Raw genomic sequence first — 26,790 nt, 5'->3', positions numbered from 1 at the left:
TAATGTGTTTGGCCTGTAGCTAACAAAGTGAATTAGTTCCATGTACACTCTAATAGATTTGTGAATCTCAGTTAATAAAAATTGGGGCGCTAAGAGCAGTCTGCTCTGTGGCCATTTCTGTATAGCACTGACAATTTTAAACATAATGGTGCAATTAATTGTACAAGCCAAAAAACATTGAATCGGTCAACTAAAGCAAGTTGATAAACTTATGACCCAAGATAGTTATTACTGAACAGAAAATTGTTTGTGCTTCCGGCAAACTGTAGTGGAATTGACCTTTTATTGCTGGCCATGTTATTCACATCATGTCCCTCAATATGTGCTGATACTGTCTTCAGATCCAATTTCAAGTGATTATTATGTCCTCGCAGCCATTGGAGCTAATACTTTTAAAAAGTGTCTACTTTTAACACATTTTGTGAACATAGGAATCTTCTCATCCGAACAACTTTTTGTTAGCGAAGTTTGCTTTCTATGTCAGGCTATAACATGACAACAAAAACTTGCATTAATATAGCACCTTTAACATAGTAAAACGTCCCAAGGCGCTTCACAGGAGCGTTATCAAACAAAATTTGATAACGAGCCACATGAGATATTAGGACAGGTGACCAAAAGCTTGGTCAAAGAGGTAGGTTTTAAGGAGCGTCTTAAAGGAGGATAGAGAGATAGAGAGGCGGAGAGATTTAGGAAGGGAATTCCAGAGCTTAGGGCCTAGGCAACTAAAGTTATGGCCGCCAATGGTAGAGCAATTAAAATTGGGGATGCGCAAGAGGCAAGAATTGGAAGAATGCAGGTATCTCAGAGGGTTGTAGGGCTGGAAGAGATTGCAGAGATAGGGAGGGGCAAGGCCATGGAGGGGTTTGAAAACAATGATGCCAATGTAGGTCAGCGAGCACAGGAGTGATGGGTGAACGGGACTTGGTACAAATTAGGATACAGGCAGCAGAGCTTTGGATGAGCTCAAGTTTATAGAGGGTGGAAGATGGGAGGCCGGTCAGGGGAGCATTGGAATAGTCAAGTCTAGAGGTAACGAAGGCATGGATGAGGGTTTCAGCAGCAGATGAGCTGAGGCAGGGGCGGAGACCGGCGATGTTACAGAGATGGAAGTAGGCAGTCTTGGTGATGGAGTGGATATGTGGTCGGAAGCTCATCTCAGGGTCAAATAGCACACCATGGTTGTGAACGATTTGGTTCAGCAGACTGTTGCTAGGGAGAGAGATGGAGTCAATGGCTATGGAATGAAATTTGTGGCAGGGACCAAAGACAATAGCTTTGGTCTTCCCAATATTTAGTTGGAGGAAATTTTTGCTCATCCAGTACTGGACGTCGGACAAGCAGTGTGACAAATCAGAGACAGTGGAGGGGACGAGAGAGGTGGTGGTGAAGTAGCTGGGTGTCGTCAGCGTACATGTGAAACCTGACGTTGTGTTTTCGGATGATGTTGCCGAGGGGCAGCTTGTAGATGAGAAACAGGAGGGGGCCAAGGACAACCAGTAGCTGTCTGCAGGAGGGTCAAATCCAGATTTCACATCAGACATACTATGTTCAGATGATTGCACTACAGAAAGCCTTCTTTCTCTAACTTATGGTGCAGAGGTTGTGGACCTGCCCTCTGCTGTCATGCTACTGGACAGTTGCAATCAGAAGATGTTACAGGGTTACCATTGACCCTGACCCACTTTGTATTCCCATGGAATGTCTGCTTCTGTGGTTAATGTTAAATTTCTTAAGAATTGATACTTATCCCAGCCCCTGCCACCACTTGTATGCAGTCGATTGTCCATGTAACCTTTTAAACTAGTGAGCAGTGGTAGCATGGCTAGCAACAACATTTTCATGATTAATACATTGGCCTCATAATAGATCCCACCTTGCTCCGGCATATCTTCACATCAAAATAAATACCTCTCTTCACTGAAACAAAATTCACCCTAATCTTATGCACGTCCCTAACTTAAAAGCAACCCTAACCCTAAATCTAAAGCCACTTTAACCCTAACCTTAAGCCTAATTCTCAGTTCAAACCAGAGACAAGGGCATGATTTTAGCATGGAGCCAGGAACTCAGCGGGCGGGTAGATTATTGGATGGGAAACCAGGAAGTCAAGTGAGCTTGATCGAATGCAATTCAATTGAAGGCACTTAATTTTACTTCCGGGTTTTGCGTCTCCAAGCTGCGCAGCGGGCGTACTGCGCACCCACATGGCATGATTAGAAATCCACTATTTAAAGGGCCAAAGCAAAAATGGATTTGGAGGAGAAAGGAGGAAATAAAGCTATGGATGGACATAGAGGGAAGGCAGCACCCAGGTTCCCAGACGCATTGCTTGAAGTACTGCTGGGTGCTGTGAGAAACAGGAGGGAGGTCATTTACCCAAGTGATCGGAGGAAGAAACCTGGTTCTGTCACCAAGAAGGCGTGGCTGGAGGTGGCAGAAGAGGTGAGCAGAAGGACCACAGAGCCCGGGTCTTGGCTACATTGCAGGAAGCATTTTAATGACCTAACGAGGTCAGGAAAAGTGAGTACATTTGCTGATTCATCCACATCCTGTGGTGTACACCCCACCCCACCTCACTCTGTCTTGTCAAGCCGACTCCATTGCATCACTCCTCATACCAACTTAAGTTTCAGCAGCAACCATTATTCACTTTCTATGCATTTCCTCACCTGCCCATTTGTGCACCCACCACTGCCACTCACCCCAATCCTGATACATCCCAAGACTACGCATCTGTTTCATGGTCAGCCTCACCCTAAGCAATGCATGCATCGGGTGAATACATCACCTTCAATCACTCACAGGTCTGTTCTTTCTCCCCTTGTAGGAGAAGAGAGCACAAAACACAAGGGAGAGGATGAGGACTGGAGGTGGACCACCACAAATAGCCCAACTGATGGATGCGGAGGAGGAGGCCTTGGAGGTAAGTGGAACATCAGCATCCCTATCCATTGGAGATGGAGAGACTGGGAACCCACAGATGCCCGGTGACAGAACTTAAACATCTTTAACATACATGATGACTTTATTTCATCAATGGCTGAACTGTGACAGATCCCAGTATGGTGATTGGCAAGATTGTTACTTTGCCGATAAGTAATTCATATTGCTTTCTGTTGTCTTCCAGGACCTTCATATGTTGAAGAAGGATGTGGCGAGATGGAAGAGGTAGATTCCTCAGAGGACCTCATTCCTTCTGAAGGTGCACCGTCACAAGACATCCAGCCATGCACCAGCTCAGATACTGGTACTTCGGTGGACTCCTGTTAGCCAGATAGTTGGGTTGTTACCTGGTGATTCACCACTCACAAGTGAGCATGAGCAGACACTGGTGGTAAGGGCAACTGTAGAGTGTCTTCGTCAGGGGGCGCACTCCTCTCCAAGCTCTGCTCAGCTGGACACAGACGCTGAACCCCGGGGCTCACCATTGAGAATGAGAATGATTGAGGTACAGCTGCACCTTTGCAATGTACAGGAAAACATGCCAAGCTCACTTTCCACAATAGTGGAGAGGATGGAGGAGTGCAACTCCAACATTAGTGGATTGATGTCGCAGGTAATTGTGAGAGCGTCTGCAATGGGGAGAGTAGCCGCATCCATTGAGCTTCAAACACGGCTCACAAATGAGTCAATGCAGGTCATGACAATGTCCGTACAGACTCTGGATGCCAACATGCCTGCCACCTTAAACAGGATGACAGATACCTTATCCGTGGCCTTACAAGGCATCACTTTTCTGCACCAAGCTGCTCTCCAGCGGAGTGGTAGGAGTGATGTGGCACTGGCCCAGGAGAGGGATGATGGTGAAAGGGGATATGGAAATGGGAACCCCACTCAAAGCGCTCCCACATCTCACCCATTGCCCCCCCCCACCCCTGCTCAACCAGTACCTGCAATGCTGCCTCTCTCCAGATGGCCGAGTCTGCCTCTGCACAGGTGCAGATGGAGCAGTCTTTGGTGGGGCCCTCAGGGGCGCCAAAACCCAGAGGTCGTAGGCCAAAGGCACCTCAGCAGTCAGGACAAGGACCTGAGCAGCCTGCCTCTACCTCTGCTGAAGCCACAGAGGATGCACCACATAGAAGCGGTAGAAAGCATAAGTTAAAGCACTTGTAGTTCACCAAGGATGTGCACAAGGGTGTTTTACGAAATGTTATGTTGCTCACGCTCCTTTTTTCTACTTTGCCACATTGCATTTATTGATTATCACCACTACCACATCTTGCCCATTACTGCGTCCTGATCGTCAAGTCTCCCTTTCATTTGCTTCAACATGAATGTCAATACATGACGATACCCATTGGCCGAATATGCAGTGGGTGTATGAGTGGTTGATGGACTGTTTTGTGCAAAGGGAGGGTAGGGGGGCTGGGGGGATTGGTTGTCACCGTGGTGCTTGTGACAGGCGGACTGAGTATTTCAATTTCTTTATTTTGTAAATCTCATTGTGAGATATGAGGGAGTCCCTGGCATCATGGGCAGCAATGTGTGTAGATGGTCTGGGGTTGGGTGCCTCCATCTTCATTTTCCTCCTCCTCCTCGTCCTTCTCATCCTCTTCTTCAATATTGCGGCCAGAAGAGAATGCTTGATGAGAGCCTTCGTCCTCCTCCACCTGTAAACCTCTCTACTGCGCTATGTTGTGCAGGACACAACACACCACGTTGGACACCTTCGCTGGCTAGTACTGAAGGGCTCCTCCAGACCTAGCCAGGCATCCGAAGCACATCTTCAACATGCCTATGACTTGCTCAATGACACACCTGGTGGACATGTGGCTCTTGTTGTATTGCTGTTGCGCCTCGTTGGTGGGGTCATGAGCTACGTCTGTAGGAGGTATCCCTTGTTTCCGACGAGCCAGTCATTAAGTCTGACTCCTGTCTGGAAGAGGTATGGAATGTTGGACTCGCGCAAATGAAGGAATCATGGCAGCTGCCAGGGAATCTGGCGCACACCTGCAAAAGTGGTGTTCTACAAGGATCGGTGCTGGGACCACTGTTGTTCACGATTTACATAAACGATTTGGATTTGGGAATTGGAAGTACAATTTCAAAATTTGTGGATGGCACCAAATTGGGGGGTGTATTTAATACTGAGGAGGACTGCGACAAAATACAGGAAGACATTAATAAATTTGCAGAATAGGTGTGTAATTGGCAAATGAATTTCAGTATAGACAAGTGTGATGTATTACATTTTGGTAGGAAGAATAAAGGGGCCACATACTCCTTGGAAAATATGAGTCTAAATGGGGTAGAGGAGCAGAAGGATCTGGGGGTGCAGATATACAAATCATTAAACGTAGCGACGCAGGTTGATAAGGCCATAAAAAAGCAAACCAAGCACTGGGGTTCATTTCTAGAGGGATAGAACTGAAAAGTAGAGAAGTTATGTTAAACGTATATAGAACCATAGAAAAGATACAGCACAGAAGGGAGCCATTTGGCCCATCATGTCCACGCCAGCTCAAAGAACAACCAGGCGCCCATTCTAATCCCAGCTTCCAGCACCTGGTCCGTAGCCCTGCAGCTTACAGCACTTTAGATGCAGGTCCAGGTACTTTTTAAAAGAGTTGAGGGTCCCTGCCTCTACCACCAATTCGGGCAGCGAATTCCGTACACCCACCATCCTCTGGGTAAAAAAGTTTTTCCTCATTTCCCCTCTAATTCTTCTGCCAATCAGCTTAAATCTGTGTCCTCTAGTTCTTGAACTCTCTGCTAGGGGACACAGGTACTTCCTGTCTACTCTATCTGGGCCCCTCATAATTTTGTACACCTCAATCAAGTCTCCCCTCAGCCTCCTCTGCTCCAAGGAAAACAACCCCAGCCTTTCCAATCTCTCCACGTAACTGCAATTTTCAAGCCCTGGCAACATTCTTGTAAATCTTCTCTGCACTCTCTCCAGAGCAATTACGTCCTTTCTGTAATGTGGTGACCAGATAGAACCTTGGTTATACTATGCTTGGAGTACTGTGAACAGTTCTGGTCTCCATATTAAAAAGGATATAGAGGCACTGGAGAAGGTGCAAAAAAGATTTACTAGGATAATATCAGAACTGAAAGGTTATACTTACCAGGAAAGGTTAAACGCTGGGGCTTTTTTCTCTAGAAAAGAGAAGACGGAGTGTTGACCTGATAGAGGTCTTTAAGATTATGAAAGGGTTTGATAGAGTAGATGTAGAGAAGATGTTTCCATTTGCGGGGGAGACCAGAACTAGGGGCCATAAATATAAGATAGTCACTAATAAATCCAATAGGGAATTCAGGAGAAAGTTCTTTACCCAGAGAATGGATAGAATGTGGAACTCGTTACCATAAGGAATAGTTGAGACGACTAGCATAGATGCATTTAAGGGGAAGCTAGATAAACACATGAGGGAGAAAGGAATGGAAGGATATGCTGATAGGAGTAGATGAAGAAGGGAAGTGGGAGGCTCGTGTCGAGCATTAACACCGGCAGGGGCCTGTTGAGCTGAATGGCCTGTTTCTGTGCTGTAAATTCTATGTAATTCTATGTAAAAAATCTCTTCTTGTGGTCGCACACCAGCTGTGCATTGATGGAGTGAAACGCCTTTCATTTTATGAAGACTCCTGGCTCATGTCTCAGATTGCTATGTGTGTGCAATCGATTGCGCCCTGCACCCTTGGGAAGGCAGCCAGAGTGGCGAAACCCACCGTCCGCTCATTCTGACTGAAGTTGTTGCAGGGGAAGTTCACGGAATTGGACGACCTGGCAAACAACCCATCCATCACCTGCCTTATACACTTATGTGCAGATGATTGAGAAACCCTGGAGATGTCACTGGTGGTGCCCTGGAATGACCCAGAGGTGAAGAAATTGAGGGCAGTGGTTACTTTTACTGTGACGGGCAATCCTTGACCACCAGGTCCAGAAGGGAGCAGCTCTTTCTCAAGGAGGCTGCAGATGTCTGCAACCACCCGCCTGCGTAAGCACTGGTCCTCAGAGAGGTCCAGGAAGCTCAGTCGCTGCCGGTATACCCTTTCACATGGGTAGTGCCTCCTGCGACGTCAGGCCCTCTGTTGGTCCCCTCTATGCTGTTTTCCAGGTCCTTGTTGTGCACCTCTGTCTTGTGCACCAGCAGATCCCAACACAGCACGACGTGGCTGATGTGGATGGTCATTTTCCTCCTCCTCAGATGTTCTCTGGAATACATCCTTTGTGCCCCCCCCCTACCCCCCCCATCCTGATCTTGTCAGTTAGAGAGGCAGCAAAGTCTTCCTAAAGCAGTCTCAACAAAGAATTCTCAGTCTTAACATTAGAAGAACTCTTAGTCTCAACATTAGAAGAACTCTCAGACAAGCGTTTGCCTGAGAACTGAGAGACCAGTTGTACTGATTGAGCTTTTATTCAGATGTGTCAGACTCAGGTTTAAAGGGCCAAATGAATTTCTGCATGAATCTCACCTCTGTTTCACTGGAGAGACTGAGAAGCCATGAAGTAGGTGCAAAAGAAAATGTTCCTAATCTCAAGTTCTAACAATAAATGAAAAACAAAATCCAAATTTAGAAGCCTCATGAGAAGATCTAGAACTGGCACTATAACTAGACAGTGGGACAAGAACTGGAATGGAGCCCCAGGCCGTCCTGGGCTACTATCCTCTGGTTTGCTTGATCTTCTGCTTTTGTAGCCACACAGTGTATTCTATTCTTGAATTACCATCACATTTGTCCTAGATCTTGAGGCAGTTGGACATAATGTACATTCTGTATACAGACCAGGATAATCTTTATGGGCAGGTGCATCTTTTCTGGAGTGCTCCTTGTAGTAGACTGATGCAAGGCCCACATAGCAGGGTCATGTTCAGTAGATGTACAAGTGCAAGACTGGGTTTGGGAATGACGAGGACTGGATTTGAGGATTTCTGTATCATTTCTTCCACCTTGTAAGGTTTGGGCAATCAACAACTGTTTGTGCCAATGACTACTCCTTCCGCAACTCTCCTCTCCCTCCCATGCCTTTCACCCCTCTTCTATAATGTATGAATATTCTTTGATGCATCAAAGTATCTGTTACTTTTCGGGGAGGGGGGGACGTCTTCTTGAAAGACTTGGAGATTGGCACAGGTCAGCATTTTCTGCTCCAGTCATGCCATCTCTCCAGCAAAATTCAGGCAGAAAATTCTTTGGGAATTGATCATCCCTGCTACTTCTGCCATTTTCTGTTGGAATTTCTGCCCAACTATGGGTGGGCATATTATAATTACACACAAATGATGGGTATACAGGTTAGGAGCCCACCTAAAAATATGGAAGACTCTGACCCCTGAAATTCTAGTGGTAGATGGAACTTCTGCCCTGCCGAAGATGTGCCAGGATTGCACAATAGTGATAAATCTCGGCCATAATGTCACCTTGGGCAGAATCAGTTCCGGTGTGTGTGCTGCACCTTCATGCCTCCTGCAGCACTGTTTGTTTCTTTCTGGGAGAATTATGATGCTACTTTGAGTATTATGGATATTTAGTTTTCTATCAATTCTTCAGATATTGTGATGCACTGCCACTTTTTTCTTTGTTTTTAATTACTTATGTAAAATTCAAAAAGTTGAAAAAATACACGAAAAGCTTATAAATGATTCTATTGCCCCTCCCCCCTCCCCCTTCTCGCTTCAATGACTCAATGGGTTCATGCACTGTGTGGTGTGTGCCATAAAGAATAGGAAGGTTTGATCCTTGTTCTGTGCTCTCAAGATCTCCAAACTACATTGACGACACTACAATATACCACATCCCTGAGCTAGAGAGAAAAAATTATTTGGCCAGGATTCCTGCTCCTGACTGCTGTCCACCAACCACTAATAGAAGTAAGTAAATGTGGACACTGGACAGGTACAGTGATGCCTTCCATAGTAAAACAGCCTACTAAAATTAGCTACTTGAGCAAGGTACCAAAGGGCTACTGCTGCCTAGGAAACCATAGGGATGATTTTAGACCCCAAGAAAGGGTGGCTTGGGGGCGGATGGGAGTTGAAAATAATTGTTTTTTTTGTGTTGCAACCGCAAAATCTTTGGACTTTGCATTCCTAGTGGGAAGCCTGTACTTTTACGCCCAGAGGTTAAACCCGGAAATAAAGTTGGGTTGCGGTCTCTACCCAAAAAACAACTATTTTCAACTCCCACCCGCCCCCAACCCACCCGTTCTTGGGGTTTAAAATCACCCCCCATATCTTAGTGGGAGTCAGGATCTTCAGGACAGGAGTGGTAAGGAGAAAAAAACACCAGATGGAAACCTGGAAGGAAAAGCTGTTGACATTTTTTTGTTCTATTATTTTGTTTGGTTACATTGAATTATCCTTCAGTGAATGTCACTTCAGAATTACCTTCAACTGTCATTGGAACTGTTTCCATTTAACTAAGGTTAAAGTAAATATTTCAAATGAATTGCAGCAGTTAAGTTCATATTATATCCATAAGTCACTTGGGCTTCACTTAAATGGTTTCGAATTTTATCTGAACCCCAAGTTAAAATGTAGCCTAATTACTCACTTCCAACTTAAGTTTTACTGTATTTTTAATACAGAACAAAATGTTATCTGATTACTCTGAGAAGAAACAACAACTTGCATTTATATAGCACCTCTAACGTAGAAAAAAATCCCAAGGGGCTTCACAGAAACGTAATCAGACAAAAATCGACACTGAGTCAAAAATAGGAGCTATTAGGAGGAGTGATTAAAAGTAACACCTAACAAACACACAAAGAAATAATCAAATACACCGCCCGTAGGCACAAAGACCCTGATAGGAGACCTCAACCTGGATTTTAAAAATGGTTAACTTAATAATTCACGCATCATCATGATTCATTTTTAGTGTTTGAGAGAAATTCAAATTGTAGCACTGTAATTCTTGACTGGAGGCACTCCATCCTATTTTTAACGGGTAAAAAACAAGGCATACTTCTGCTTCTATTCCTTTTGTGGACTGTCTAAATGTGCTTTTCTCTATTTCTCTGCTGCATACTTTCTGTTTTTCACCTTCTGTCCAATTAATGCCTTCTGTCATCATTGATGAACTTTTCTGATTTACTTTCTTTTTCCCTATTGAACTGGTAACCATCACAGGGGAAATCATTCTGCATTGGCTGTTGCCTACATGTAGGAAGGTTGCAGGTATAAACTATGAGTAAAAAATCTTTTCTGCTAAGTTGCAGATCTTTGATGAACTAATGAGCCAGAGTAATGTCATTGGCACGGTGATTTGCCTATTTTTTTCACAGTTGTAACCTTTTGAAAAAGTGAGCTTCGGCCTTAACTATAACCCGATAGTGTATTGAATTGTTTATTTGTAAACACAATCGTCAACTGTTGCTCTGCACTGTATTACTGTATTAAGAAATCCAGCTTTTTAGTATGTAACTTTCCACAATACAAAGAAAACAATTTTATAAGTAAAGTTAAAATTGAGTCAACACCGTCGATCAAAACTGCAAATTCATTTTTTTTTGCATTTGGAAAATTAAACTTCATACTTATTTTGAACACTTTAAAGTATGTTCACTTTTTGTCAAATTCTGGGCAGATTGATTCTTCCTCTGGTTTATTTCTTTTTTTTCTAATGGATTATTGTACTTAAAGGAAGCCTTTCACTTTGATTGTTGTACTTGTGCATCATAGGAACATAGGTACAGGAGTAGGCCATTCAGCCCTTTGAGCCTGTTCCTCCATTCAATTGGATCATGGCTGATCTGTATCTTAATTGCATCTACCCACCTTGGTTCCATAACCCTTAATACCCTTGCCTAACAAAAGTCTATCAACCTCAGTTTTGACATTTTCAATTGATCTAACCTCAACAGCTTTTTGGGAGAGAGAGTTCCAGATTTCCACTACCCTTTGCATGAAGAAGTGCTTTCTGACATCACCCCTGAATGGCCTAGCTGTAATTTTAAGGTTATGCCTCCTTGTTCTGGACTCTCCCACCAGAGGAAATAGTTTCTCTCTATCTACCCTATCCAATCCTTTAATCATCTTAAGCACTTCAATTAGATCACTGCTTAATCTTCTATAGTCAAGGAAATACAAGCCCAGTTTATGCAACCTGTCCTCACAACCTAACCCTTTTAGCCCCGGTATCATTCTGGTGAATCTGCATTGAACCCTTTCCAAGGCCAGTATATCCTTCCTGAGGTCCAGCGCCCAGAACTGAATGCAGTACTCCAGAGAGGGTCTAACCAGAGCTCTGTACAGCTGTAACATAACTTCCACCCCTTTGTATTCCAGCTTTGTTGAGATAAAGGCCAACATTCCATCAGCCTTTTTAATTATTTTTTGTACCTGTCCACTAGCTTTTAGTGATTTCTGTACTTGGATCCCTAAATCTCTCTGCTCCTCCACAGTTCCTATTTACTCACCATTTAGAAAATACTCTGTTCTATTTTTCTTAGGTCCAAAGTGAATGACCTCACACTTCCCCATATTGAACTCCATCTGCCACAGTTTTGGCCACTCACTTAATCTATCAATGTCCCTTTGCAACTTTCTGCTCCCATCTACACTATTTACTGTGCATCAACATTGGATTAATGCACAGGTCACTTGAGAGCACAATGAGAGGGGAGAGAACCCAAAAGAAATTTGCAGTGAGCCCCAAATTGCACGAAAGCCCCAGCACCAGCCAACTGAAACTTCTACAAAATCCAATTACATGAATCTGACCGACTCAACAATGCACTCCAAGAGTAAGTGGCAGGGTATCGGCCTGCTCCTCACAGCACCCCAACCTCAAGGTCCAACTTCACCTAAGGTGATTGTAATTCTACAACTATGATACGTGGATGTGTGATATTCACAGCTGTTCAGCCTATCATTTTTGAGAATGATTTAATGCTGTTCCAAAATTTAAGTCATCCAAAATAAAATGGCAGATTCCGCTAGCTATGATTTGAAAATAATCTAAGCAACACTGGCATTCTAATATTGTAATTTATTATGTTGGAATGTTTTTGTATACTCCAACATAAAACCAAATTAAAGCAGCAGTGCAGTGCTATCTGCCTATATTAACAAAAATGCACATTCACAATTCCTTCCCCACCCCCACACTAAAGTGACCGTTAAACCATAGGTCCACACATTCAAAGCAGTCAAATTAACATAATGACTGACAAATGCATTTTTTTTCAGGCAGGCTCTCCAAGAATGTTTTTCTGCTCTGAAACTAACAATGGACTCCCCTGATGGTTCAAAGGTCATGTCACTGTCTTTGAGCCATAGAGATCATGAAGGTCCCTCAGTCTGTGCTGAGTTAACTGATTTCGGTCAGTAGGGGCATTATAATTAGATGCAGTGCCTCTGGATCATGGAAAGAAAATCGATAGGTTCTTGTTCTTGATCAATATTCAACAGGTCCTGCTGGAAGTCCATGTGTACCTCCTGTAGGCAGCAAATTTAAAATTGAACACAATTCTTTCAAATGGCCAGTTCATCCTGGTACCCTTTAGGTAAACCCCCAACCCCCATCATCTCTCAGTTCACAGTAGCACCTTTCAGATCTCTGCCCCTCACTTAATTCATACTGACACCTCTCTCCCCTCCCTCAGTTCCTGTTGCTCTTTCCCTTCCACTGTAAGTACTATCTCATTCCTACCCTCTTTGCAACCTTGCAGAACTATCAGCAGAATTCCCATCCACAGCAATGTTTCAGTCCCAGAGCAGCAGGATGTAGGAGTAGGAGTGTTAGTGAAATTGAGGGGTGGTGGCTGAGTGAATGGGAAGCGGCGCTCACTTTTGGCTCCCCAAGTCAGAAAGTGTGCACTATATGTCTACTATGTGTGCCAATACATGTACATGGATGCCTGATGAAGGTTAGTTTTGGCTGTGGTACCTGCGATAGATTAACTGTCAAAGCTCACACCATGTTGGACAAGATAGAAGAGGGCGTCCAGTTCCCTCTCGGAGAACCATATCCCATAAGGAAATCATGTCTGAAGAGCAGCAGAAGGGAGAAAATTGAAACTAACATAGAATGTGCGTACTTTGTTAGTTCCTCAGTGCTTTGAGGAATGCTTAGGTTCATTCGAAGACAAATATAGTGGGAACATAGGAAGCTCCTCATCATATTGTACCCAGGGCCAAATAAATCCCTAACTGGGTCCTGGTTTTAAATGGGAGATGTTGGATAAATTGCATACTAGTGGCAAAATTACTACCTATTTTACCTGCCACGTTCTTTTCCTTTCTAAGGACACTCACCATTTAATGTTAAAAATATTTCCTTACAATATGGGCCAGACAACAAGATAAAGTTTTATTTTTACAAAGTCAATTGGCATCCTAGAGCCTAATTTCCTCTGCCCTGCTCTCAAATAGCACCTGAAAACAGGTGCACTGCATTCTGCTCCTGAACAGAACTTCCTCTCTGGCTTTTCTGGTGTCTGCAATCTTCTGTGCCTGAAGAGGATGCAACAATGTAAATTACACGCAAATAAACGTCAGAGAACCTTGCGTCCAAATTTCCTCTAATAGCGCTGAAAGTAGATCAGGGTGAAACCTGCCCATAAAAACCTTGTGCTACTCATCTTTAAGCTGCTTAAGTATTTAAGGGGCAGGCTGATATTGTCGAAATAGATTTTTATTTTTAAATAAAAAATGTTTTTGGCTGCTTCAGGACTTGTTGCAGAATACTGTTAGTATTTTACATTTAATGATGTCCATATTTAGTTCATTGCCACCTCCTTTTGAGATATGGCTTTAACTGGAGGTAGACAATGGGAAACAACCTTGGCAGGTGTTGAAGTCATTCGCCTGGCCCTCTCCTGAGTCACGAGCAACTGTTTCCCTACCCCAGTAAGAATTGCCCCTCCTTCTCCATCTCCCCCTGACCATACCACTACTCTATGCCACCTTGAATGAAAAGAGGAGCCTCACAGTCAAACCAACATCCACCACCTATTCCCGCACCATCATTCTTCACAGCCCTGTTCCTCCATCTGCTACTTGGCACCACAGTGCCACTCTCTTACCAGCTCCCTCAAAGGCAGAATGTAGTGGCATCAAACTGCTGCTTGGGGCACTGCTGTCATTATAGCGATGGCCCAGCTGCTCAAAGATATATATACAGGGGTTGTCCCACTTCCCTTGTAAGGAAAATAAAACTTTTTTTGAGTAATACTGTACATTTTGGAGGGGGATAAAACAACAGGATTTTTATGGTTGGGAGCAAGACACACCGAACATGCCAGGACTTCCTGTTGTAAGCCCCACCTCTCCATCCTATTCAGACTTAAAAAGCATAGAGAGAGTGGGGAACATAAAGAGCAAATAGAGAGAAGGAGAATCTTATAAAGGGACAGAGTAAGATAGTTAACAAAAGTGGAGATGCAGAGACACAAGAGGAAGTGTACAAGATGTATACAGAAAGATAAAGGAGCAGGCAGAAAGAACAAAATGGTAGAAAAAAAGACAAAAAGGGAGACTGGAAGAATTAGAGTGCAAGACAATAAAACGGTCACATGAAGATGGAAATAGTTTTTTCAAATTATTGTCTGTGAAAAATGCCATGGGATAGCAAGCTATATAATAAACTACTAGATATAACACTCCTGTATAATAATATTGTATAATGTCCCATAATTATTTACTCTAACGCAATAGGAGCAATGTCACTGGAGATCCACTGGATTTAAAATAAAAATATGATTTAGAAGAAAAAATGACCACAGTAGAGGTACTTATCTCTGCCTTGATTGTGCCTCCTCTAATCCTTTCCATATGCTAGATATGATTATTTGATAAGTCAAAATAGGTTACTTGATTCTATGTAACTCATAGGTATGATCATATTCAAACTATTATGTACAATTTCAGCCAACCTACCTTCAAAAGGAGTTTGAAAAGTTCACAGAAGGGTAATTCCAGCTGCTTTGTTGCGCAGAAAGATTTGAGATTGCATGATTCAGATCTTTCAGATGCTGGGATGCATGGCTAATGTTTTTGTGAGCAGGCTGTTTAGCTTAGACTGTGGCCATAGAATTAGAGGAAATGGCATGAGTACAAACTTACCAAGCTTGAAGCAAGAGTAGAGATTAGAAGAATCATTTTCCCCACAGAGTAGTAGACGTTTAAGATAATCTCCCATCACAGGTAGTTAATGATATGTTGAGTAACTTCTTCAAGAAAACGCTGGATAAATATCTGTTTAAGAACAACAAAGTTGGCAAGTAGAGACACAGATAATCAAATGTTCTATGAAATATGGTGGGACTGTGAGTAAATCACTTGTGAAATGCAATTGATCAGAGCAGAATAGTGTGGAGTTGAAGGTTGGATTAACATTGGAGTTCAGCATGACTACCCTTGTGAATTTGGTTGAAATCTCAAGAGTTTTATCTGGGAGGTTTACTGTGGTTGGTTGGTACCCTCAAAAGATAAAATGGGTTGTGTAGAGTCCATGACAGGGCAAATTATATATGGAATCCATAGAGGGAGTGTACTTGATCGAAAATTAGGTCTAGAATTTCCATGCATAAACTGCGACACTGTTAATGTCAATGAAAAAAGATTTGTAGCTCTCAGTGCAACCTCACCAAGACAGGCAAGGTAACACACTCCTTTTCTTCCTTTACCACCCCTTAAAGTAACACTTGCATATCTAACTCTTCATAATCCACTCTGATTAAAAGTGGCTCCAACTAAGCATCTTACACCGTGGTTACCCAGTACCACTAACAGAAATTACTTGTATGCACAACCCTAAAACTCCTTCCTCCACTTTAACAAGCTGAAATCCCCAAATCTCTGACTTCAGTTCTCCTATGCTGCTTGGCACACACTCAGCTATTAGGATTTCCCTTATTTACTCAATCTTCTTGCAGGAGAAAATGGTGCACAGTGCCCGAAAGATGTCGGCCATCAGTGGGGGCATCTCCACCTTTAAACCCTTATGCCCTACAAGAAGGCGATGGAGCTTGAGGGAAGGCACTGTACTCTTGCTGTGATAGATGGCGAGGTCGGTGGCAAATTGCCAGTGCCAAGTTAATGACTGCGCACCTACTATTGCCCTGGCATCCTTGCGAAGCATCACACAGACACAACCTTTCACCCCCTTTTCTGTTTCCTTAATGCCAAGGGGCAATGCTCAACCATTTTTACCTGCAGCCCTCCTTTCCTGCAGATCCATTACAACAGGGGGTTGTGGGGAGCAGTGAAGGAGGAAGATGATGATGTTGATGAAGAGGAAGATCACGGCAATCTCCTGCCCAACATGAGTTCCTGCACAGACCACCTGCCCCGTGTTCCTCAGCCCTAACCCCGTCCAATTCATATCCTGTGTCACTTGCTTCCTTACCTCCAGGCACCAGTTCAGATATTTTCATCTGGAGGCAATTAGATAGTGTTAGTAAGAATATGGCACTGGGTGATTCACAGAGCATGGGGGAGATGGAAGAGTAGGAAGTAGGTGAGGATGTGCCATCTTTCCAGTGGAGGCTAAGGAGAAGGCTGCCTATCACTTCAGACTCATGAGGCATGATTTTTACTAGGAGCCGGGAACCTCGTGTGTCCGCAGATATTCGCATGGGGAACCCGTACGCGAATTGAGTGCGTCGCAATCTGCGATCGCAACTCAGTTGAAGGTGAGTATTTGAGCTTCCGGATTTCCCACGCACCAGGCAGCCTGATTGACAGGCTGGCTCCCTGTCGGCAGTGAAAGGAGCTGCAAGTCACAGAGGGGGGCAGGAGGGAGAGAGAAATCATCGGGCTTGGAAAAAATCAAAGTGGGGGGAGGGAGGGGATGTGGACGACATCGGCGGCGGGGGGGAGGTTCAGCCAGCATCGGACATCAGGGTGGGGGGGGGGGTCAGCCCAATCGGACATAGGGGGGAGTCCACCACTGGGGGGGGAGGAGGATCGGTGGATCACGGGGGTCTTGTCAGCCAGGTGAGCTTGTTGATCCTGGATAAAGCACTCCTGCTCCTCCGGGCCCACAACCAGTGCAATAAAGGCACTCACCTCATGGATCTGTCCTTCCCGCCTGCTTTCTCCTGACATAAATCGGAAGCAATGGGAAACCCGAACAGCTAAGGTTAATTTCATTTAAGTTTTCCAATAGAATCATAGAATTATATAGAATCATAGAAGTTACAACATGGAAACAGGCCCTTCGGCCCAACATGTCCATGTCGCCCAGTTTATGCCACTAAGCTAGTCCCAATTTCCTGCACTTGGCCCATATCCCTCTATACCCATCTTACCCATGTAACTGTCCAAATGCTTTTTAAAAGACAAAATTGTACCCGCCTCTACTACTGCCTCTGGCAGCTCGTTCCAGACACTCACCACCCTTTGAGTGAAAAAATTGCCCCTCTGGACCCTTTTGTATCTCTCCCCTCTCACCTTAAATCTATGTTCCCTCGTTATAGAATCCCCTACCTTTGGGAAAAGATTTTGACTATCTACCTTATCTATGCCCCTCATTATTTTATAGACTTCTATAAGATCACCCCTAAACATCCTACTCTCCAGGGAAAAAAGTCTCAGTCTATCTAACCTCTCCCTATAAGTCAAACCATCAAGTCCCGGTAGCATCCTAGTAAATCTTTTCTGCACTCTTTCTAGTTTAATAATATCCTTTCTATAATAGGGTGACCAGAACTGTACGCAGTATTCCAAGTGTGGCCTTACTAATGTCTTGTACAACTTCATCAAGACATCCCAACTCCTGCATTCAATGTTCTGACCAATGAAACCAAGCATGCCGAATGCCTTCTTCACCACCCTATCCACCTGTGACTCCACTTTCAAGGAGCTATGAATCTGTACTCCTAGATCTCTTTGTTCTATAACTCTCCCCAACGCCCTACCATTAACGGAGTAGGTCCTGGCCCGATTCGATCTACCAAAATGCATCACCTCACATTTATCTAAATTAAACTCCATCTGCCATTCATCGGCCCACTGGCCCAATTTATCAAGATCCCGTTGCAATCCTAGATAACCTTCTTCACTGTCCACAATGCCACCAATCTTGGTGTCATCTGCAAACTTACTAACCATGCCTCCTAAATTATCATCCAAATCATTAATATAAATAACAAATAACAGCGGACCCAGCACCGATCCCTGAGGCACACCGCTAGACACAGGCCTCCAGTTTGAAAAACAACCCTCTACAACCACCCTCTGTCTTCTGTCGTCAAGCCAATTTTGTATCCAATTGGCCACCTCACCTTGGATCCCGTGAGATTTAACCTTATGTAACAACCTACCATGCGGTACCTTGTCAAAGGCTTTGCTGAAGTCCATGTAGACCACGTCTACTGCACAGCCCTCATCTATCTTCTTGGTTACCCCTTCAAAAAACTCAATCAAATTCGTTAGACATGATTTTCCTCTCACAAAACCATGCTGACTGTTCCTAATCAGTCCCTGCCTCTCCAAATGCCCGTAGATCCTGTCTCTCAGAATACCCTCTAACAACTTACCCACTACAGATGTCAGGCTCACCTGTCTGTAGTTCCCAGGCTTTTCCCTGCCGCCCTTCTTAAACAAAGGCACAACATTTGCTACCCTCCAATCTTCAGGCACCTCACCTGTAGTTGTCGATGATTCAAATATCTCTGCTAGGGGACCCGCAATTTCCTCCCTAACCTCCCATAACGTCCTGGGATACATTTAATCAGGTCCCGGAGATTTATCTACCTTGATGTGCGTTAAGACTTCCAGCACCTCCCTCTCTGTAATATGTACACTCCTCAAGACATCACTATTTATTTCCCCAAGTTCCCTAACATCCATGCCTTTCTCAACCGTAAATACCGATGTGAAATATTCATTCAGCATCTCACCCATCTCTTGTGGTTCCGCACATAGATGACCTTGTTGATCCTTAAGAGGCCCTACTCTCTCCCTAGTTACTCTTTTGCCCTTTATGTATTTGTAGAAGCTCTTTGGATTCGCCTTTGCCTTATCTGCCAAAGCAATCTCATGTCCCCTTTTTGCCCTCCTGATTTCTCTCTTAACTCTACTCCGGCAATCTCTATACTCTTCAAGGGATCCACTTGATCCCAGCTGCCTATGCATGTCACATGCCTCCTTCTTTTTGACTAGGGCCTCAATCTCCCGAGTCATCCAAGGTTCCCTACTTCTACCAGCCTTTCCCTTCACTTTATAAGGAATGTGCTTACCCTGAACCCTGGTTAACACACTTTTGAAAGCCTCCCACTTACCAGTCGTCCCTTTGCCTGCCAACAGACTCTCCCAATCAACTTCTGAAAGTTCCTGTCTAATACCATCAAAATTGGCCTTTCCCCAATTTAGAATTTTAACTTTTGGGCCAGACCTATCATTCTCCATAGCTATCTTAAAACTAATGGAATTATGATCACTGGTCCTAAAGTGATCCCTCACAAACACTTCTGTCACCTGCCCGTCCTTATTTCCCAAGAGGAGGTCAAGTTTTGCCCCCTCTCTAGTCGGGCCATCCACATACTGAATGAGAAATTCCTCCTGAATACACTCAACAAATTTCTCTCCATCCAAGCCCCTAATGCTATGGCTGTCCCAGTCAATGTTGGGAAAGTTAAAGTCCCCTACTATTACCACCCTATTTTTCTTGCAACTGTCTGTAATCTCCTTACATATTTGCTCCTCAATTTCCCGTTGACTATTTGGGGGTCTGTAGTGCAATCCTATCAAAGTGATCTCTCCCTTCTTATTTTTCAGTTCTACCCATATAGACTCAGTGGGCGAACCCTCGGATATATCCCCTCTCACTACTGCCGTGATGTTCTCCCTAATCAAGAACGCAACTCCCCCTCCTCTCTTACCTCCTGCTCTATCTTTCCTATACACAAAATATTAAGTACCTCAAGTATTTCAAATGAGTATATTGCCCTTTTAAGTATTGACCCATCAGCTTTAAGTGGGGGCAGGACTTCCGCGTGTCTGTTGTGCACACACATACAAACCTGCCCAGGTTAAACGCAGAATTAGGCGTGTTGAAGCCGGAATGCGGTCCCACTCTAAATATCTAATACTTTGACTGCCCATCCGCCCCCAACCCATCCAATCTTGGGGATTAAAATTACCCCCATGGAAGCAGAAGTTATGACTCCACATGAGTCTACAGGTCTCATTTGCGGCAATATTAGGGAAGCTTTGTCTTTGTTGCAGGATCCAATGGAGCGAGATGCAGCTTTATTGCAATCGGGGTACATAGAATTACATGTAGAATCCAAAGCGCAGATACAGGCCATTTGGCCCAAAAGGTCCATGCCGATGTTTATGCTCCACACGAGCCTCCTCCCTCCCTAATCCATCTAACCCTATCAGAATATCCTTCTATTCCTTTCTCCCTCATGTGTTTATCTAGCTTCCCCTTAAATGTATCTATGCTAGTCGCCCCAACTACTCTGTGTGGTAGCGAGTTCCACATTCTAACCACTCGCTGGGTTAGAGTCATATAGGAAAGGGTGCACTTTTTCATAGAATCATAGAAGTTTACAACATGGAAACAGGCCCTTCGGCCCAACATGTCCATGTCGCCCAGTTTATACCACTAAGCTAGTCCCAATTGCCTGCACTTGGCCCATATCCCTCTATACCCATCTTACCCATATAACTGTCCAAATGCTTTTTAAAAGACAAAATTGTACCCGCCTCTACTACTGCCTCTGGCAGCTCGTTCCAGACACTCACCACCCTTTGAGTGAAAAAATTGCCCCTCTGGACCCTTTTGTATCTCTCCCCTCTCACCTTAAATCTATGTTCCCTCGTTATAGACTCCCCTACCTTTGGGAAAAGATTTTGACTATCTACCTTATCTATGCTAACTTTTGGTGCTGACTTATTCACTTATTCACTCAGGTGATGATTATTAGCATGCTTATTTAGGGGCAACAAAGGCTGATGTGTTGTTATGTTGTAGGATGAGTAATGGATTGAGGAATTGCCTCTGTATTGGAAAGTGGGGGATTAGCAGGTAAGGCTGCGGTGTCAAAGGTACAGAAATGAAGACTTCATTGATGCGATGTGCTCTGATGCCCCTTGTAGGACTCACTGAGAAGTTCTCTGAGTGAAGGTCATCATGATGGTCTCCTTCATATAGATCTGGCTCCAACACCAGCAATGTCAAAGTCCAGCCCTTCCTGAATGGTAACGTTGTGAAGGGTACAGCAAGCTATAACTATAATTATTTGTGATATATGATCTGGATCTTACTGCAGAGCCCCTCCCTATCCAGGCAGCAAAAACATGCCTTTAAAATCCCGATGGTCCTCTTAATGACCATTCTTGTAGTTGCACGTGCCTCATTGTAGTACTCCTCTGCAACTATTCAGGCCACTCTTAGTAGGGTCATTATTCATGAGAACAGAGGTAGGCTTTGTCACCCAGCCATCTGTTGATGTAATTCTCTTCCCTGAAGAAGTCCGGGAGAGCTGAATTTCTAAGGATGAAGGCATGGTGACAACTTCCAGCATATCAGGCATTGACATTTAGAATCCTCTGCATGTTGTCACGCACAATCTATGTAGAGAGGGAGTGGAAGTCCTTTCTTTTGAGGTAATTAGGGGATTTTCTGTGGGAGCTGCGAAGCAACATGTGCACACTGGACTGTGGGGAAGCCAGCAACCTTGTTAAAGTGGATAACCCTGCCTTGTAGCTATCTTGCTGCGATGCCAAAGGTGACGAATTTGCCAACTCTCCTGCAAATGGTGTCAGTGACCTGATGAATGCATACCTGTACTGCAGTGTGGCTGGGATTGCAGAGATTGCCGGTGGTTGTCTGAAATGAGCCTGTGCCATAAAAGGTTGATTATGGCTGTCACCTTCATAGTCACAAAGAGAGAATTTTGTGCAAATGAATGTGGCTCAAGGTCATCATAGAGTAGGTGACAGAACTGTTTTATTGCCTCTTTGGTAAAGTGCGCTCTTATACACAACTCATCAGTAAGGTTCTCCTATTACTTGTGCTGCCTGTATATTCTGGGTGGGTGGAGGGGAGTAATAGGTAGTAGACTGCATCGTCCTTAAATGCTGCCTGACTCTCCATCTCTCCATCCTGTGCTGCTGCTCCTCCTCCATGATAGTGGAAAACCAGATTATGCCCACACAGAATGCCATGTCCGAGAAGCCCTACCTGCAGGTCGGCGGTGGGGAAGAGGATGCCAGGTAAGTCGGTCATCTGGGGGGTTGGGACTGGACATCCCATGGAGGGGGTGGTGGGGAAGGTTGGGGCTGGACATTGTGGGGAATTCAGTCATCGGGGGGCGGGGGGGGAGGGAGTTGGAGACATCGTTGTTGGGGGGGGAAGCGTGAGGCCATGGATAGATCAGGGGGGTCGGATCAGGGGCAGGTAAACTTGTTGAGCCTGGAGGAAACACTCCTGCTCCTCCTGGCCCACAAACAGTGCAATAAAGGCGCTCACCTGATAATCCTGCCCTTCCCGCCTCCTCTTACCTGGCGAGAATTACGAGCTCCGATAATCCCAGTCTCTAGGAAGTAAAAGTAAAAAAGCTGTTAAAATGGAGGTCTGAGCCTCCTTAAAAGATTTCAGGAACCGACCCAGCTCCTGAGAGCAGATTGGTCACCCACCTCTCAACCCGCCTCCATTAAAACCGGAAGTGGGCGGGTTGGAGGCGGATTTGACAATATTATAATTTTTACCTTCCCACCCGTCCCAACCCAGTGGTACTTGGGGGTTAAAATTACCCCCCCCCCCCACCCCGCCAGGTGTCTGTCTGCAAAATGGCAAAACAATTGTTTCAAAAAGCATCTCCCAGCTGTAGAAATCACGAATGAAACTCTCCTGATTCTTCTCGCAATCTCCTCACTTCCACCTACATCAGCTGTTACTGGCCTTATAAATCTCAGTCTAAATTACACAGAGTGCATTTCCAGTTTAAAAGCAGGAAACTAGGAGCTGCAGTGCCACCAGCTCTCATTATAATATATTTTAATAAAGTCAGTCAGGACTCAGTGTGCAGATTGCGGGAAGGGACAAAAAGCACGAAGAAACTCGAGAGAAGTGTTCCAGTGCCAGAAAAATTTCCTGCATCATCTAATCTGCTAATATGCTGAAAACAGCAAGGAAATTTACCCCCATCGTCTTTTCATATTCCGCAGACCCTGGAGGAGGTACAGAGCAGATTTACTAGAATTATATGGGGGCTAAAAGGGTTAAATTATGAGGACAGGTTGAATAGACTAGGCTTGTATTCTCTTGAATATAGAAGATTAAGGGTGATGTAATTGAGGTGTTTAAGATGATTAAAGGATTTGATAGGGTAGATAGAAACTATTTCCTTTAATGCAGGAGTCCATAACAATTGGGCATAACCTTAAAATTAGAGCTCGGCCGTTCAGGGGTGATGATGTGGAGATGCTGGTGACAGACTGGGGTGGACAAATGTAAGGAATCTTACAACACCAGGTTATAGTCCTGATGTGGAGATGCCGGTGATGGACTGGGGTTGACAATTGTAAACAATTTTACAACACCAAGTTATAGTCCAGCAATTTTATTTTAAATTCACAAGCTTTCGGAGGCTTCCTCCTTCCTCAGGTGAACGTTCACCTGAGGAAGGAGGAAGCCTCCGAAAGCTTGTGAATTTAAAATAAAATTGCTGGACTATAACTTGGTGTTGTAAAATTGTTTACAATTGTCAACCCCAGACCATCACCGGCATCTCCACATCAGGACTATAACCTGGTGTTGTAAGATTCCTTACATTTGTTCAGGGGTGATGTCAGGAAGCATTTCTTCACACAAAGGGTAGTGGAAATCTGGAATCCCCTCCCCCAAAAAGCTGTTGAGGCCAGGCCAATTGAAAATGTCAAAACTGAGATTGATAAGATTTTTGTTAGGCAAGGGTATTAAAGGTTACGGAACCAAGGCGGGTAGATGGAGTTTAGATACAGATCAGCCATGATCTAATTGAATGGCGGAACAGACTCGAGGGGCTGAATGGCCTACCCCCGTTCCTATGATATATTATATCAGTGCTTGGTCAACACCACTCATTTCTAGAACAGGAAAAAGTGTTTCAACAAATACAAGTGTCTCAATGTTTATTGTCATCTAGAAACTTGAGTAACACGCTCCAATCACTACCAGAATCATCCACAGAATGTTAACACTATTTTGGGCAGGAGCGTCCATGCTTTTTTCCTTCATGGTCCATTTAAATCAATACCATAGGCTTTTACAGGCCACACACAAAGTTTAAATCATTGTTCCTGTTAATTTGCATAGACTTCGAGCTGCAGATACTAACAGACCTTGGTATTCTGATTTAGGATTTACATATGAATAAGCCAATAGTGCTAAGAAAGCCCTTTCCAGGGCCATGAAATTCAAACAGAATAAACCAGCAAGAAAGAAAACTAGTGCAAATACAATTGAGTTACTGAACTTTGTTAGCTGGATTGTCAGGGCTCAAGAGCCAGAAATGACCCACAGGCCATTGTTTGACAACCTGATCTAGGATCTTTTAAATCCGAAGTAAATAGCTTTTACCAAACCAGCCACTAATGCTTACCACAGTGAGTCTAAACACAACATAATAGTGTTGCCACACTGAATATGGCTTGCTGATGGATTTACTGTGATTTTTACTTCCACAAATAATGCTAGCTGCAACTCACAAATTAACCATAATACTAATGGCTACTGAGTATGCTCTACATTTCACCGCAAAAATATCTTCATTCATATAAATGGATTTACATCTGGTCTGGATAAAAGTGTACAGAATGCCATTAATTTTGATGGCACAATTTAAATGGCAGGCCTGGATTGTTTGTCTAGATGCAGTTTAGAAGGTTTATAAACAGACAAATAAAAAAATTACACATATACATTCAGAGTACATTGGTGTAGATATATATATGATGTGGAGATGCCGGTGATGGACTGGGGTTGACAATTGTAAACAATTTTACAACACCAAGTTATAGTCCAGCAATTTTATTTTAAATTCACAAGCTTTCGGAGGCTTCCTCCTTCCTCAGGTAAATGTTTTTACTTACCTGACGAAGGAGGAAGCCTCCGAAAGCTTGTGAATTTAAAATAAAATTGCTGGACTATAACTTGGTGTTGTAAAATTGTTTACAATAGATATATATAGATTTTTGTTGATTTTAATAAATTTTGTAATTCTTAAATCTAAAGATGACTAGAGATCCTGAAAGATCAGTAACAGTCCCTTCTCTGTTCCATTATATTATAAAATTATGTGGCCATTAGAAATTATAAATGTTCATCTCTAAATAGATGAGAAATTAGTCTCGATAGTCCACATGGCAAATTTACTTTTGAAAGTTAGCAAATGGGAAGGAGGAAGAAGTATTCTTAACTGGAATGGATGAGACAAAGCAACCCTTCTTATTTTAAATGTACTTTAGAAATAATACATAAAACACTGTTGTTCTTTTTTCTGAAATGCATGTTGTAACCTTTTTTGGGAGCTGTGTGTGATATTAGAATTTATTTTTATCTGATTTGGATACCATAGCTACATTTTGGAAAATTACTAATTGCAAAGTACACTGTTTACTTAACAGTTAATGGCCAGTTCAGCAATTCCCCCTGACTGTTGACTTACTTTGTACAATTTTCTTTTTGTCTCTTTTCAGGAAAAAAGTTTGAGATATCTGGGTCATACAGGGTCATGATTTATTTATAAGGGCAATTTCAATTTTAAAAGAGGTTAAATGAGATGAGGTGGGAAGGGAATCATCAAAGCATGGTCTCTGAGTGAAGACTTATTATAAACAACAAAGCCATGGTGAACTGTGGCAGAATGTCTCACATCTCACATACTCATCAACCTTTTCCAAGTCTCAAGTTCTGCTGTTTTGCTATTAGCCTGTAATTCAGTTCAACAAGAGCTTAAAAGCAACCAGCCAAACATTCAATGCTTTACTAGCTTCAGGCAAATGAGAACTCCTTTATTAAATGTATTTTTTACCTAATTATTTTCTGTCTGCTTCCTTCCCCATTATGATATATCTCTTCAACCAACAGGAAGCATGGGTCATTTACTTCTCATTTACTAGTGATGCCACTGCTCCTCTGCAGTCAGCCAATAGCAGACATGCTTGCTGCAGAACACGATCAAGTTTCAGTCATGCTTACTGAGCATCTAGCCCTGGGAGAATGGTGAATTCCTCACACCATGGCTGCTAAATTTCAGCAGTCAGACACATTTTAGACTTCTGCACATGAGCCAAAACTGCAGTGGTAGGGAACAAGCAGCCTAACTATTGAACTACTACATTGCCTCCAACCAAGAACAGGGAATGGTAATGCACATAGAAACCTTTAGCATAGAAAATCAATTTGGCCTGTAAAGTGTACTATTGGTCCTGCAACTTACTCTGTTAAAGCCAAGTTATGAAAATATCTGGAGTATTTTTCAAATATCCATTTTCTACACATTCACTTGATCCATATATTCTTATCATGTTGAAATCACAACTCTTCTCACTACTCTAAGTCATTCTTCCCACGAATGTGGTTGAATTCCTTATCTTTCCCAATATTTCCTTCCACCTACAATATACAGACATTTAAATCGCAATCTTGGTATCACCTAACCACTACCTGTTGATTTAACAAACCAGTCTTATTTTCAACCTTGGTGGTGTCCTACACTATAGACCTTGGTAATATGCCTGGGTTGTTCAAAATAATGCTAATAAGCATGCACACTTCATCAGTATGATAAGGCAATAATAGTATTAATTGTTCCAGATCAACGCCCTCTTTTTATGGCTATGTTGACTGTGGACCAATGTTAAAGTGTTTTTTTGAACAATGTAAATGATAGTAAAT

At 43.4% G+C, this 26,790-nt stretch overlaps 1 protein-coding gene across 1 annotated transcript in view; it reads left to right on the top strand.

Moving 5' to 3' along the window:
* The window catches only part of pde11a (phosphodiesterase 11a), a 271,348-nt gene that overhangs the window by 233,428 nt on the left and 11,130 nt on the right, over positions 1–26,790 (top strand). The window lies entirely within an intron of this gene.

The sequence above is a fragment of the Heptranchias perlo genome, chromosome 7 (genome assembly GCF_035084215.1).
Source record: "Heptranchias perlo isolate sHepPer1 chromosome 7, sHepPer1.hap1, whole genome shotgun sequence".
NCBI classification, from domain to species: Eukaryota; Metazoa; Chordata; class Chondrichthyes; order Hexanchiformes; family Hexanchidae; genus Heptranchias; species Heptranchias perlo.
The sequence above is the reverse complement of the archived record's forward strand: the minus strand, read 5'-3'. Positions and strand labels throughout refer to the sequence as shown.